General features: G+C 43.8%; 1 protein-coding gene and 1 long non-coding RNA gene across 9 annotated transcripts in view; one reads left to right on the top strand and one right to left on the bottom strand.

Annotated features, from left to right (window-relative positions):
- Positions 1–3,307: 3,307 nt before the first annotated feature.
- On the bottom strand, positions 3,308–6,854 carry LOC110080929 (uncharacterized). The gene is made up of 2 exons (XR_002300883.3): positions 6,717–6,854; positions 3,308–3,891 (listed from the first exon to the last, which is right to left on the bottom strand). It is a non-coding gene; the product is annotated as an uncharacterized LOC110080929 (long non-coding RNA).
- Positions 6,636–15,148, top strand: part of PPFIBP2 (PPFIB scaffold protein 2) — a 143,292-nt gene continuing 134,779 nt past the window's right edge. For 7 of the 8 annotated variants that reach the window (XM_078383981.1, XM_078383978.1, XM_078383980.1 and 4 more), the window contains exon 1: positions 7,154–7,300. The gene's annotated coding sequence lies outside the window, so the exon portion shown is untranslated. Of the gene's footprint in view, positions 6,698–7,153; positions 7,301–15,148 lie in introns of those variants that run through there. The other variant, XM_072985799.2, reaches the window with a different exon arrangement.

Below are 15,148 nucleotides of genomic sequence, written 5' to 3'. Positions count from 1 at the left end.
ATCTCAAGGTTAGACCACTGTAACGCGCTCTACGTGGGGCTGCCTTTGAGGTTGATGCGGAAACTCCAAGTGGTGCAGAATGCGGAGGCCAGACTCCTTAGCAGAGCAAGAAAGTACCATCATATTTCTCCTATTCTGGCCGTGCTGCATTGGCTGCCCATTCGGTTCCGCATCGACTTCAAAGTTTTAATGCTTACTTATAAGGCCCTAAACGGTTTAGGACCCTGATATTTGGCGGAACGCCTACTCCCACCAAGGTCTGCCCGTATCACCCACGCAAGTCAGGAGGTGAGGCTGAGGAGCCTCACGCCGAGAGAGGCCCGGAAGGAAAGAACTAGAAACCAGGCCTTCTCGGCAGTGGTTCCTCGCCTGATGTTCCTCCATGAAAAGGAAGAGGCATGCAAGAGCACATGCAAGTATCTTTTGGCTACTGGAGTGCACCAAAGAATTTCAGAAGATCAGTTTATTGTATGCTTTATAGTCTACAGCAAAGCCTTTGACGTCGATAATAAGAAACTATGTGTTGTTTTGAAAGAACGTGTGTGCTTCAGCACTTGATTGTCCTGATGTGTAACATGTATTATGGAAAAGAAGCTACCATTAGGATAGAAACTGGAGAGACAAAATAGTTTCCTATAGGCAAGGGTGTCAGACAAGGGTGCATTTTATCTTTATGTTCAATCTGTATACAGAACATATACTGAAAGCCAGACTAGATTCAGATGAAGGAGAAATGAAAATTGGTGGAAGAAACATCCATAATTTAAGATATGCAGATGATACCATCTTACTGACAGAAGCAGTGATGACTTGAAAAAGAAAGAAAAAATTGCCAAAGAAGAATTGCAGCTGAACATTACGAAGACAAAAATAACCACTAATAATACTACACTACTTTAGCATTGACAATGAAGAAATAGAAATAGTCAGAGATTACACAGACATCTGTCCTACTGTTTGGTCCACACAGGGAATGGGCTGGTTCACTCCTTTTCCCAGAGACTACACAATGTAAGTGCCAGGGTGAACCAGCCTGTCCTCTGAGCATTCTCACCAACATCTTTCTGGTTCTGTCAGGAGCTATTCTTTTTCAGATGCAGGTAGGATCTTTTTGATTTTGGTTCATTTTGGTTCATTTCCAGTGTGGGTGATCTCTGAGATAGAACCAAAGTGGGTGGCTTGCTGTCAATTTGCCATGTGCTTTCAATTTCCCAATATTAAGTGACTTTTTAAGCAAATAGCTTAACTACTTAATGATACTGGGAGATTAAAAACATCTTCTGATCCTCTGTGGAGCGAGAGGAGGAGGAAGTAAAGTGTGTGTGTGGGGAGTTAAGTCTATTAGGGTAGTGGTCCCCAACCTTGGACCTCCAGATGTTCTTGGACTACAACTCCCATAAGCCTTCACCACCACTTCTGCTGGCCAGGCTTTCTGGGACTTGAAGTCCAAGAACATCTGGAGGCCCAAGGTTGGGGATCACTGTATTAGGGCAACGCTGATGCACTGTACTTTTTAGGAAACAATTGAAGGCTTCCTGCTGGAACAAGATGGGGGGCAAGAAGGGAGGTTTATTTTGTTTTGGTTGTTGTGGGTTTTTCGGGCTCTTTGGCTGTGTTCTGAAGGTTGTTCTTCCTAACGTCTCTGTGGTCGGCATCGGAAACATTAGGAAGAACAACCTTCAAAACACGGCCAAAGAGCCCAAAAAACCCCACAACAACCATTAGATCCCGGCCATGAAAGCCTTCGCAAATACATTATTTTGTTTTCTTTCTTTTCTTAGGGGAGGTGGACCAAATACGGTTGCTTGAGGTGCATATGCCATGTGGATGCAAGGATCCAACCAAATGGCATACCAAGTCTCTATGCAACCTTTAAAAAGAACCCTATTTAACCCACTCCAATTGAGCCATGTTCATAGAAAAGCCCTCAGGCAACCCAGAAAAGCCAGTGTCACTCGGAGCAGACAGAACTAGCTGGGAATGAGGAGGAGAAGAACAGTGGCTTCCTCATAGAGCAGATCTTGGAGCAGTCCCAGCAGGGCAGTGTGTTGAAACTACGTGCGTAAACAAACCCATGAATTAGCCACATTCTTCAGAATCAAGATGATGCACTGTAAAATTGTAATGCCTGTCAATAGTACTGCAGATTTGCAAATGCAGGGATATTTGGGACAAACAGGATGCTTATGCCATCAGTTGTGATTTATTATCTATCTGGTTTTTTAAAAAAATATTATTAATGTGACCTTAATTTACAGGCAGGACACAGAGCCTCAAACATAGCATATAAGGACCGTGGTACACAGCTACTACACCTATGTTAAAGGCCTGGATTGGAAGGTAGGGCAGTTATCCTAAACACTCACCAGAATGTAAATCTTAGAGAAATTTGGGCTGCTAGTAGGGGGTAGGCAACAATGGCTTTCCAGATGTTTTCTGGCTGATGCCTCCCACTAGTTCTAGGCAGGGCAACCAATAAGGTAAAGGTAAAGGTTCCCCTTGACAATTTTTGTCCAGTTGTGTTCGACTCTAGGGGGCGGTGCTCATCCCCGTTTCCAAGCCATAGAGCCAGCGTTTTTGTCCAAAGACAATCTTCCGTGGTCACATGGCCAGTGCGACTTAGACACGGAACGCTGTTACCTTACCACTGAGGTGGTCCCTATTGATCTACTCGCATTTGCATGCTTTCGAATCGCTAGGTTGGCGGGAGCTGGGACAAGCGACGGGAGCTCACTCCGTCGCGTGGATTCGATCTTACGACTGCTGGTCTTCTGATCCTGCAGCACAGGCTTCTGCGGTTTAGCCCACAGCGCCACCACGTCCCTCTAGAGGGCAATCAATAGCAAAGGATTATAGGAACTGTAGTCCAAAAATATCTAGAAAGCCAGAGTTGATTGCCCCTCAGATTATGAATTGGCTGGAGAGTTGGGTGAGCTGGGGCACCTGGCTGAAGAGCTGGGGTCAGGGGATTCAACTCCCACTGAGTTTTGGATGAGAAGACCCAGCCTGTAGCTCGAGTGAATTTGGTACCTGGCTGTGGAAGAATACATTGTGAATATGACTCCCCACTATGCATACAGTATCAGGAGGACAGGCAACCTATGTAGCCCTGGGCAAGCTGGACAGTCCCAGGATATCCCTAGAAGAAGAGACTGGCAAGCTACTTTGAGTACTCAATCCATGGCACACCCTGGAATGGGTTGCTATAAGTTGGAATCGATTTGACAGCACATGATGATGGGAACAATAGACTATGCAAACTAAATCTGTTTCATATTTCTAAATACAGAAATCCCTCTGAAATAAATGGAGATAACTCATAAAAAGCTTTATTTATATCACGTCACCCACACCTGTGCATGCATATTCAGATAAAACTCCCATTTTATTCAGTGGGTCTTCTTATTCCCATGCAAATACACAGCCACAGAGTTTAGTTTTTCTGATGTTTCTGTTTTCTCTGCCTTTAAGTGATCACATACCACGAGAAATCCTTTACCACAGCAGAAGCTTAGGTAGTAATTTAAAGTTTTTAGAAAAAAACTGAAAGTGGAGATTCTTCTGATTTCAGCGGTGAGGGATTCAAATGCCATGTAAAATGGAAAGATGCACAATAAGGTTAGAGGGCCTGGTGGTTGTCTGCCCATTTTGGAACAACCATGTAATCCTGAACTAGGCTTTCTTGAAATGGAAATGTTACTTCTTCTATCTAGCCCCATCAATTTCCAGAATATAATGAAAAGCAGCAGATTATCTTCAGGCAAGGCTTTCATCTTCCAATAGCCCTGCTTCGTTTGTGGACAAGACGGTATCCAGATGGTATTGCAATCCATTTCTAACTTTCCTAGGTTTTACTAACTTTTCTTCCATATCTTTCATGTGGCACAAAACCTGTTGAGGAAGAAAAGATACAATCACTGTTTTAGCAGCTGCTGATCATGTGAGGAACCATCTGCCCAGACTCTTATAGGATTTTTAAGGCCCTATTTTTACACCACCAATGCCAGGCAAATTTTGTGGGACCAGAAAACTAAACAAGAAGAAACAACCACCCATCCCAAAACCAATCATAAAACAAAGCAAGGTAATTTGCATTTGCCAAGTAGGTGAGAGGAACTGCTGTTAGGACACACACAGTCTTCAAGAATTTTCATCTAATATTCAGCTAATTATAAAGTCTACTTCTGCCTTTATACACTTACTTGAAAGTAAGTTCCACTGAAGTCAGGGTGCAACCACACTGACCCTTTTTGATGTGGGCTGGCCTCAGTAGGGTTGTGGGGAGGAAAGATATGCCATCTTGTGTGATCTTCCTATTCAGATTACATATTGGTCTCAAGCAACCCTATTTCTGGTACTGTATAGTGAAGCAGCTAAAGGGATGTGGTGGTGCTGTGGGTTAAACCGCAGAAGCCTCTGTGCTGCAAGGTCAGAAGACCAGCAGTCGTAAGATCAAATCCACATGATGGAGTGAGCTCCCGTCACTTGTCCCAGCTCCTATCAACCTAGCAGTTTCAAAGCATGTAAATGCGAGTAGATACAGTAAATAGGTACCACCTCGGTGGGAAGGTAACGGCATTCCATATGTAGTCGCACTGGCCATGTGACCATGGAAACACCCCCTAGAGTCAGGCACGACTGGATTAAATGTCAAGGGGAACCTTTACCTTTACCAAGAAGTGGCTAAACGAGCCACTTCTGGATATCAGCAAATTGAAATTATTATCATTTGCCTCTGCCAGACCATGACTGGTGCACTGAATAACTTAATATTAAATTTTTAAAAAATATTTTACTTTGTTGTGTGCTGATCAAGAATTTGCCTGCAGCTGTGGTGTTGATTGGCACTTCACACAAATGCAAAGGAAAAATATCATTAATTTAATCTAAGTGATTCAGCACATCAGCTAGCAGAGGCAAAATAATAATAAGTTCACTTCCTCTGTTCCTCCAGAGAAGCAGGGGAAGTGTTCAATTTGCTGATATCCTGAAGTGACTCATTTATTAAGCCACTTCACAATACCAGAAATTGATACTGGAAGGCGCCTAGGCAGCTTTGACAGCTGCAAGATTCAATTTTAGTCCATTCTCAGCTACCACACGTGCTGGAAATGGAGCACACTAGAACGCACCAACCTGCACCAAAAAAGGAATTCCCTGATGGGCTCAAAAAGGTGTGGGTAGCAGCACTCTGGGGGCAGATATGATAAGACAATAAACGCCAATGTCTCCCTGCCCTTTTTGGGGAAGGGCACCATACTCGACTCCTCCATTTTCTCTGTGGGGGCTCTGGCTGTCTCTGGGCGGTTGATGGTGCTCTTTGCCCCGGGTACCAACATTTCTAGTCACCACCCTGCAAATCATGCTTACCCATAAGGCATGTTCAATTGAATCCAATATAACATGGTGCGCGGTGAGCACCCCTTCAGGTGTTTGCCACACCCACAACTCCCCACCTTCCCCAGACCTGGCTAAGGCTGATGGGAGATGCACTCCAACAATACTCAGAAGGCCAGTTTTCCCATCCTTTAAAAAAATGCTGCACAGAGAAGAAATTGAGGAACAATTGTATTTGTTTTGCCACCATCTGTTGTTCTTTGATTTTTTCCTTCTTTTTTAAGACAGAAAGAGAGATTATTTATTTTATATTTAGAGACTGGGTTTTCCTTGTACAATGTTTTATTAGATTATTATTGCAGTTTTGTTATAGGTTTATGTTATGGTATTGAAAGACATCTACCACTAGATAGGTGTGATAAAAATTTGAATGAATGAATGAATGAATAAGAAAGTACAGTACATCATCAGGTGCATCTATTACTATTATAATTAATAATGCTACAGTGCCTGCTAGAATCCTCCTTTTCAGGAGCGTCTACTCTCCACCCCGCCTTCTTCTTGTCTTAGAAGAAAGTTCTATCTATTTCAACGGGGCTTACTTTAGAGCAAGCGAAGTCTTAAAAGGACAGGACAGCCACAGCCTAAACAAGCTCCCACCGGTCAAGAGAACACCCTTTCTCTCCCCCCCCCGTCGCTCTTTCCCCTCCGTGCAAGGAAGCAACGATACTCTATTCCATTTTCTTAAAATCCTTCCAGAGTTTAAATTCCTTAATTTTACAGAGACGTTGATCTTATGGTCACAGATCGTGGTTTACAAATGCCAGACGGAGGGCGAAGGGCGTTGACAACGAGTGACATCAATACAAGAGCCGTGTGAACCCCAAGGTTTCTCGGCCTTTGGTTAACACCGAGGCAACCTTGGGGCATCGCCGTCGTCCTCACGTCCCTCCCTGCCGGGTTACCCCACGGCGCGGCCGGGCAGCCGGACTCGTCTTCCCTCCTCGCCTGGCCTTTGCCGTCACGTGGGAACGGGAGCTGCCCCGCTCGCCGGTCTCTGGAGCCAATGGCTGCAGTTCAAGCGGGAGCGGGGTTGGAATTGGCGGCGGCGGCGGAGGGGGGGGAGACGACTCGGAGGCGGACGGCGAGGGGGGGGAAGCGCACCGAGGGCACCGCCGACCGGGGAGGGGAAAGAAGAGCAGGAAAGCGAGAAGGCGAGCGGAGGGCGCCCAGAGTCGCTGCTGCTGCTGCTGCTGCTGCTGCTGCGCAGGGGAAGCGCGCGGGGGCGGCGGCGGCGGTGCCCTGGGCGAGTGCGGAGCAGAAGCGGAGACGCGCCGGGCAGCCCTCGCTGAGGGGGGAGGTGAGTCCCTCTTTCTTACCTGGCTTCCGAGCAGCAAAGGCAGGCGGGACACAGAGAGAACCAGCCCGTAGCCGTCCTTTCTCTGAGCAGACATTTAACACGACTCCACACACGCTCCTCACATGCACACAGACCCCGGTCTCGGAGCGGGACCGCCCTTTGAAACCCAGCGGGGTCAGCCTGGTCTCCTCGGGTGCCTTTCAGGAGCGGCGCGTGTTGTTCTTTCTGCCCGCCCTCCTCGCCGGGTCCTCTGCCACTGCTTCCCTTGGCGTCCTTCGGCGCCTCGCCGCCCGACCACCCGGACGCCCGAACTTGCTTCGGCGAGTAGAACCTTCAGGGCATCCCTCCCTCCATCCTTCGCTTCTCGGCCTTTTATTCCCGCTCTCTTTTCAAGGGAGGACCAAAAACAAACCTCCAGGCAATTTGTGTGGAGTGGGCGGGGAATTAAAAAGCCTTGCCTTTCCTCACGAGACTTTCTGGTGAGAGGGACCCACAGAAGTCCCCAGAAAAGTTCACTCTGGTGACGGCGCGGCAGGCTTTTCTTTGCAGGGTGACTCGGGAGTAAGTTTTGCTGAAGCCCAGGGGACCCACGTGGGAGTCCAGGTGAGCCTGGTGTTCGGGTTACGACTCCCTCACAGTAATAATAATGGGTGGCCCTGCAAAGAAGGGGCCCGTTTGTCACGGGTGCTGAAATGGTTAAAGGCGACGCGCTGGACGTTGCTCTCTGGCTGTTGGGCAGCAGCGCTCAGTGGTCTCGGGTGGAGGGGTTTGTACATCCCTTGCTGCTTTTCGTGTTAGCTGGAAGTGCGCGGCTGGAGGGGTTCATTGTCCCAGGCACCACAGACGCACGAAAGTGGGAGTAACTGGAAACCCATCTCCGGATTTGAGGAAACTGTTCAAATCTTGTGTGTGTGTGTGTGTGTGTGTGTGTGTGTGTGTGTGTGTGTGTGTGTGTGTGTGTGTGTGTGTGTGTGTGTGTGTGTGTGTGTTAAACAGTGAAAAAGGTGGGTGCAACCGATGGCTTCTGCGAGATGGTTTAGGGGTGGGTTGCAAACACAGCTCAAATCTCATGGAGATTAAGGGCCGGACTTCAGTTGCCCCTGTGCTAAGAACTGAATGTCGCAGAGCTTCGACTCACAGGGTTTTATTTATTTATTTATTTGATTGATATACCGCCCAGAGTAGTAGCCAAAGCCACTCTGGGCGGTTTACAACAAATAACAAAAAAACAATAACAGAGTAACAAAATAGCAAATAGTGACATTAATACATAAGAGTTGAAACATGAAGATTTGTTTTTTATGAGCATGAATTATTTTTCCAGTTCCCTATAAATTTAACTGCGGTTTCCACAGTCTGGGGGGGGGGCATGGGGTTGCATTTGCTCAACAACAGTTTAATATTATGAGCTATCCCAATTAAGATCCATTAGCTTTACAAAAGAACAGTTCCTAATGGTTTTAAAAGAACTGCTTTGTTGGATTAGATTTACACCTGCTGCTTGCATTTTTAGACCTTCTGTGGAGCTCTGACTGTAAAGACTATCAAGAGTGCCCACTTCTGGTATTGTATTGCTTGCTGTACAGGAGTTTTTGCATTTTAACACCGAGCTGTGCACCTTTCCCAATCTGGGATTAGACTCCTCTGTATCCTTAAATTGGGAGGGGTAGGAGTGATGAAAAGTAGGGTGCTTTTACATGTACTGGCAATCACTCTCTTCTGTGTTAATTGGCTGAAAACTTGGAGAGTGAGATGCAGGACAGTATCTGCTGCATGTCCTCCCCAAACTTCATTCTGCAAAAGATGTGCTAGAACTTGTGTACATACACATGGTGTGCGTTGTCTCCATGTGTTAAAAAGTTCTGCAAGAGTCAGAGCCCCTGATTCTGCGTAAATTTGCATATCACTAGGCTCTCTTCAATGACTGTTAAATCTTAAATTGATTACCAACATTTCTTCTCTATTTCTGTATAAATGTCTTCTTACTGAGCCTTTTACTCCAGCCATCTACTGGAGTGGGATCAGTCCATGAAAGTCTATGCCATATAAAATATATTAGTCTTCAAATGCCACAATATTTTGTTGGTTTTGTCCTGAAACAGACCAACACAGCTCTTCCCTTCCTGGTATATTTGGACTGTAGTTCTCAGAACCCCCAAATGAACATGACCACCAAAAGTTAGTTTTCATAGTCCTGGTGAATCAATGGAACTTATGGAGGAGTTGACTCATTAAATCTCTGTTGATTCAGTAGGCCTACTCTAGTGCAATTTATTGTGCTAAGGAACAGGATTTGGTCTTTGTCTTGAAAAGGAGCTCTCCATAAGAATCACTGTATGCTAAACTCCGGCCACAAACCATCCTCTTAACAAGAACAAAAAGGTGTGAGAAGGCGAAGAAAAGGGATGGATGTTATCATTTTGAACCTTGTGTCATTTAATCAGCAGGGAAGGGGGCACTGACAGGACCAGAACTGAAAAAAAAAGTATTTTTTTACCAGAGCAGTGCTTCATCTGGACAAGCATTTTTTTCAAACAGATGTCTGGGGCTGAGCATATTATCAGTGGCAAAAGATGCATTTTACACTTAATAGCAGTGAAATACTACTTAATGTTGCAATCATGTACTTGCTTGCCCTATGTAAAGCTCCAATTAACTTAATTAGAATTGCTTTTGAGCAGAAGTGTAGGACTTGGCTGTGCCAAAGTTACCTGTGGTGCAATCTTAATTTGCCTGTGCTGGATCGGCAGTATTCTGGACAAAATATTCAGAAGAACTAGGCACCTGATGTAAACATCACTTTAAGTCTTTTGCCTGAAGTCCGCTAAAGCTCTTAAAACTTCCTGTTTCTATTTTCCTCTCTATGTCCTTATCATCAGTTGTGAATCGATTCTGAATTTATCGGACTTGTCAAAAAGATAAATCTGGCAGCATGGAAACTAGTAATGATTTTTGTATGGACGTCTGGTAACAAAGAAGATGATAGTCGAAACATATCCAGCTGCACTGAGCTTAGCATCTTTTGGGATATGAGCATGGGCTCTTGTGCCTTATGTGGATTTAGCTGACTTCCAGTCCTCCTCCTATGTTTATTGTGGTTTACACCCACCTCATGCAGTGGTCTGCTGGCAAAGATTCCAGGCCTTGATGCTGTGCTGGGGTAAGCAGTTTGTAAAAACCTGGCTCTGAAAGGATATATTTGGTTAAAGGACCTACTAGCCTTTTAAAATGATTGTTTAATGGCTGAAATCCTATCCTATTGCTTAGTGTAATAAATCACAATAGGCCCTTTGAATCTGTGAGGATTGGGTAAGTCAAATTTTCTATAAATTCTGTGGATTCAAATAGGCCTACAGTTACTACACTAAAGTAAGACACAACTAGAGTAGCCCCATTTTGAATCAATGGAACTGACAGGTTGTCTCACCAAATCCCCACTGATTCAATGGACCTGCTTTAGTGCAACTTAATATGCTAAGCAACAAGATTTCGGCCAACTTCTTTCTTTATAACATTCTTGTCTGTTTAGGTTTTTAAGAGTGCATTAGGTAAAGGTAAAGGTTCCCCTTGACAATTTTTGTCCAGTCGTGTTTGACTCTAGGGTGCGGTGCTCATCCCCATTTCCAAGCCATAGAGCCAGCGTTTTGTCCGAAGACAATCTTCCGCGGTCACATGGCCAGTGCGACTTAGACACGGAATGCTGTTACCTTCCCACTGAAGTGGTCCCTATTTATCTACTTGTATTTGCATGCTTTCGAACCGCTAGGTTGGCGGGAGCTGGGACAAGTGACGGGCGCTCACTCCCTCACGTGGATTTGATCTTACGACTGCTTGGTCTTCTGACCCTGCAGCACAGGCTTCTGCGGTTTAGCCCACAGCGCCACCACAGCCAAATTTTTAATTTTTTTTTCAACACCTTGAGATCCATACAGCAGGATATATTTTAGAATGCATGGTTAAATCAGGATGTCAGGTCTGAAATCCTATGCACATGCGACGAAACAGAATTTATTTCACTCTTTCTGGGACTGGGTATTCAAGGGAGTTATGGTAGATCTTGTTGCTCTGTCACTGAAATTTGTAGCGTAAACCAAGTCAAAACTTTCAGTCTATTCCTTCTTGCTAAAGAAATCATCCCTGCTGTGATTGAGTTTTTCTGAAGTACAGAAAGCTTATTTTTCTTGGGAAGCTTGTATTTTCTGATATGCTGTGTGTAATTCATAAAGGTAATGGATGTTCAATGTTTGCTTGTTTAACAGAAAAATTATCGCAAAATATGAATCTAAAAAGTCTCATTTCATAGTGCTTGCCACTCAGTAGGATTGTAGCTTTGTAGTAGCTGTGACATTGCACAAATGAGAAATATTAATTTATGTTATTGATTAATGAGGCAACAAAATTACTCGGTGATCTAAGCAATAATGAGAAGAATGGCATTTCCCCATATTTGAGAGATACCCCGTGAGGCAAATGGAAAGGTTACCGTACAATACTTGCTGTCCTGTATCCAGTGGATATAGTCAGGATAGTCTGTTCCTCAGTGCTTTTCTGTAAAGGACCTTGGAGTAGTGCTAAAAACCTGTGAGACTTGCTAAGAAGAAAGAAGAAAAGCCATGTGGTATTTTTGCAAAATCCAGAGACAAGGATATTTTAAGCGCCCAATTAAACCTTCATTTTGTCCCTAAAATGTCAATAACAGATAAGCATTTGAATTCTGTGGAATTCTTTTTTCAAACTGGGCACTATGGAGCTGATTTCTCCTCACCCATGGAGAAGTCTGCAGAATTCAAAAGTTCACCTGTGTATGATATTTTAGTGATCTATCCTTGTTTTTGGATGAGAGTCAGGCATTTGTAACGGAATGTGTGCTTGTTTCATATAGAAATTTGTTCCTTCAAGGAGTATGTGTAAAGTAGGTAATGAAGCATGGCTGTGTTTTAAGTTTGTTTTACTACCTAATGCATAGTAAGTGGGTTATTGCATTAATTCAATTACTGAGTGATGTTCAACAAACTGTTGCAGTAAAATGCTCTTGTTTAGGATGCCAGCCAGTCAGCCATGCCCTTTTGCAGGGAAATTCCATTTCTCCTTTTCTTATTTTCCTTTCTTGCAGTTCAATCGTCAAAATGCAGTCAATGGCCACTGAACTTGTTTGGTCCTTATATTCATGCTTTTTGTCAGTGTTCTACTTTCCTGATTTCCTTACTTTTTGTGTGTGTGTTTTTAAAATCAGATCTTGGATTTTCCAAATAAACTTTCCCTTGCACCTATGGTACCTCTGAGGAACTCAGTGGGGTACTCAGGGATCTATATGTGGAAAAAATAGTTTGTTATTCGTATAGAGGATAAGGGGGAAACAAACAATCCTCCAAGTAGTAACAAATTGTGGATTGAGCAGCATGTGCTTCATCTCCAGATTTTTTTCAGAGGACCCCTCCCCTCGCTTAGTCGACAAGGTCTGTGCCTCCTGTGTGTGTATTGTTGGATTATAACTCACATTCCTCAATCTTACATAGATTATCAAGTAAGTTTAGTGAATCTTAGTCAAAAAGGAAGACATTCTTGGTAACATTCTGCAAAAGTTTCCAGAATCCAGTTTGACCGGACTCTTAAAAATGTGTTGTTAGGTTTTGAAACTGTTGTAGGTGACAGAAATAGTACACAATACCACTTGGTATTGGTTCAAAAATCAAAAACAAAGCAACCCTGCTATTGGTGCCATGTTGCTACCTTCATAAATTTGATGTATTTTTCTTATCTGGGCCGTGCGTATGCTTTCAGCTGAAACAACATAAGAAGCCAAATGGCGCTGATTTTTATAAAGACCAAGTTGAGGAGGTGTCAGTTCACCTGCAGAGAAAAGCAGAAAGCTAATGGTCAACCATACCTTTACAACATCTAAAAGCAAATAAGCAAGGATAGTCAGGCTAGGGAAAATAAAAATGGATCAAGAAAATTTTATTTTGCAGCAGCTCTGTCCTTTGTATGTTAAGTCTGCTTAATAGCTGAAACTGGGTAATTGAAACAGCAGAGTGACTTTTTTTTTTTGAAGAAAGTTGTAAGTACACTGCTAATTGATATTATGGAGTGTAATTTAGTCATAACATACTCAAAAAGGCTAAGCTTGTGCATTACTCTAATCCGGTAGTCAGGAGAGACAAATTGCACATTTTGAGTTCAGCGAAAGGTGACTTCTGGATCTCATGAGAGAAAGTCTGCTGGAATAATGGCGGCTGATTATTTCCCCAACCCTCATCTGTCATAATAGTGCACAAAGCTGGGGAGGTTAAAGTTAGTTTTTTTAAAAAAGCAAAGCGTGCTGCTTATATACTGCCCAATAGCTCTTCAAGCACTCTCTGGGTGGTTTACAAGTTAATTATGGAGGCTACACATTGCCCCCCCCATTTTACTGACCTCAGAAGAATAGAAGGCTGAGTCCCTTGAGTCAGATACCTGGGACTGAACCCCCGGGTCATGAGCAGTTTTTTAGCTGTAATACAGCAGTTTAACCACTGCGCCATGAGGCTCTAGTACTCTGATGACATGTAATAAACCAAGGGAAGATACTCTTTTTATTACCTGAGAGTTGGTACTTCATTTCTTTCTTTCTTTCATCCGTCCGTCTGTCCGTCCGTCCGTCCGTCCATCCATCCATCCATCCATGCCTACATACTGCCCCAGTAGTGAATGCACTATTCTGGGCAGTTTATAGCAAAATAAAACAAACAACATAAAATAAAAACTTTTGTTTCTCAGTAAGCAAGCCTATTGGAGTTGATAAAGCTACACCACTTAAAGTGGTCATAGCATTGCTTTGTTCCCAACGGTGTGTCCTTAGTGTTTCATAGATGTTGATAACTCACAGTAGTTCCAGAGTGATGGTAATGGGGTTTGTGGATTAATGATCCATGAGATAATTGTAAGTGTGTGTGCCCATGCATATGTTAGCATTTAACTGAAGCCAAGTCATGAAATATTTTGTTTTCTTCCTCATGTCTAGCTAACCAGTTAACACAATTTACCCTTTTGAGAGAAACATTCAGAATGTTCCATTTGTTTTTCCAGGCTAAAGGAGATCTGTCTGGTTACGATCCCGGTGCTGTTGCATATTCACAGACTTAGTTTGGCTCATGAGTCTCCATTGTGGTTCGTGAACAGCAGGAACGGAAGTCAAATTAAAAGATGTCCTGAATGTGTTTGTGCATGAACCAGCCCATATAACCAGCTTGGGATTTTCAAGATGATCTGTTTGTAGCACAAAAGATATATAGGTGCTCCTGATTGGTTGCACAGGATCCAAATAATTTCACCAAAGGAAGTCTTTCTGTCTGGAGGAAGTAATGAAAGAAAGAATCAGTGGTTTCTGCATTTCTTCCTTAGCTATTGGAAATGTTCTCTTTTAAAGTGCTGTCTGGAAGGATTCTGTTAGATGGTGTCTGTTCCATCACCCCTGGCAAGAGAGACAAGTTGTTCATTGCCAATATTATCATGTGTCTGCCCTGTATTATTGGGGCCCAATGTGTGGAGCATATGTCAATTCAGAAATTAGCCCCATAAATTTCAGTGGGACTTCCTCCCAAATTGTAGCCCCAATCTGCAAAATGCAACTGGTTGCAAAAAATGTGAAATTGATCATTCTCAAGGCAGGTATCAGAGAAAATTCGCTTCTATACATAACACTGTGGCTAAAATCCTGACAAGCAGTGACTGTAAGTTTTAGATGCAAATTGCTGTTATGGTATGAAAATTCTGCAGACCTTACATGTTGCTTGCAGGATTGTATGCAGCAGATAAGAAGGAGGTTTCTTAATTAGCAGCAGTTCGCTTCCAAAATTTGCACCATTTTGTAAATGCAGAATAGTATTTCAGCCATTAGTTAATTACAGCTCCAGTGTGAATTCAGTGTTTGTAGGATGCATACAGCCTAGTCTCGTCTGCCTGTCCTGCTCCTTTATTTAAATATTTTCTGGACAGTTCACAATACAGTGGTGCCTTGACTTACGAACGCCCCTACTTACAACCATTCTGAGTTACGACCAGCTTCTACTTGCGACTGGAGCTTCCACTTATGAACAGAAAAAGGCAGGGAAAAAGGTGGGAAAGTCAAATTGCTAACTGTAGGTGGCAACAAGGCTGCTTCTTTGTAGCTCTTTCGCTCCAGCAGTTAGAGATCGTCAGAGGCTTGGGACTGCCTCCTTCTGCTTCTGAGAGAGAGAAAGTGTGTGTGTGTGTGTGTGTGTGTGTGTGTGTGTGTGTGTGTGTGTGTGTGTGTGTGTGTGTGTGTGTGCGTGCGTGTGTTTTTGCAGGGAGGCTTCGGGCTGCCTTGTAAGGAAAGGTGCTGTTTTCTGCTTTTTAAAAACTCTTCTGGGTGGTTTTGCAGTGTGGTTTTGAGCTGGGGTTATGTTTCTGTGCTGTGATGGGACTTGGGGGGGTTGTTTGGAAATTGGGGGG

Source organism: Pogona vitticeps, chromosome 1 (assembly GCF_051106095.1).
Source record: "Pogona vitticeps strain Pit_001003342236 chromosome 1, PviZW2.1, whole genome shotgun sequence".
In the NCBI taxonomy this organism is placed as follows: domain Eukaryota; kingdom Metazoa; phylum Chordata; class Lepidosauria; order Squamata; family Agamidae; genus Pogona; species Pogona vitticeps.
Note: the sequence above shows the minus strand (reverse complement) of the source record. Positions and strands in the feature narration are given on the sequence as shown.